The sequence below is a fragment of the Chrysochloris asiatica genome, unplaced genomic scaffold (assembly GCF_000296735.1).
Source record: "Chrysochloris asiatica unplaced genomic scaffold, ChrAsi1.0 scaffold00229, whole genome shotgun sequence".
NCBI classification, from domain to species: Eukaryota; Metazoa; Chordata; class Mammalia; order Afrosoricida; family Chrysochloridae; genus Chrysochloris; species Chrysochloris asiatica.
Genome location: NW_006408747.1, coordinates 4,701,489 through 4,702,450, shown reverse-complemented (window position 1 = coordinate 4,702,450; position 962 = coordinate 4,701,489).

The window sequence follows — 962 nt, the reverse complement described above, 5'->3', positions numbered from 1 at the left end:
ACAACAATACAGAATACCGGACCAGGAAGGCTCAGGGGATGGTGCCAGAACTCTGAACCACATATAAAGACTATTTAGAAGATTGGAAGGCTTATACAGCTAGGGGAATTTGTAGCAGAAGCAACAAATCCATTGTTTTCTAATTCAAGATGCTGAGATATTCCCAGAGCCACCATTTTAGGTGAGACCAAGAGGGGGAAGGATAAGAACAGCAAGAGAAGCCTGACAGAACCGCAGAGATAAAGGTGTGGATATTCTTTTTTTTTTTTTTTTTTTCTTTTTTTTTGGTATCTGTACATTGGTCTCTCACTGTCTGCACACCTCCATTCTGGTGACTAGTGCTTGAGGAAGTGGACACCCCACCCCCAACCCCATAGGGTTCTACTATTCATGCACACAGATCTCGTCAAAGTTTAAAGAGACAGTTCCCACTTAAAAGCAAACAGCCACAGCCAGCCCTGAGCTGTTTATAACTAGAAAAAAAGGCCTGAATGGAGATTGTGGAGCAGTACAGGCAGACTGAAAAGGAAATTAAATCCTGAGTTATGTCACAACAACCAACAGTGGTATCTTGAAATTTCTCAGGAAGGAGAGTGAAAAGGAAAACCCATCTCCTTGTCACATCTACCTGGAGGAAATCAGAAAACATAAAAAAAATACCAAAATACACACCCATCTAAGTATTAACACCACAGATAATTCCTGAATAGTCCCAAAATAACAGAAGTAGATGACCATATCAGCACATGTCCAGAAACGAGATAAAGTGTCTCAGGTAAACGAGCCAGAAGTAGAACTATACTCCATACTGGAAGATAGGCAGGCTTTGGAAATACCTGAGAAATAATTCAGAAAATGGTTATAAAATGTTTCAAAACATTATACAATGGAGTTGACAAAAATAAGGAAGAAGTCAGGAAAGCACTACAGGAAGAATCAAATAAGATAGATACAGCATTGGA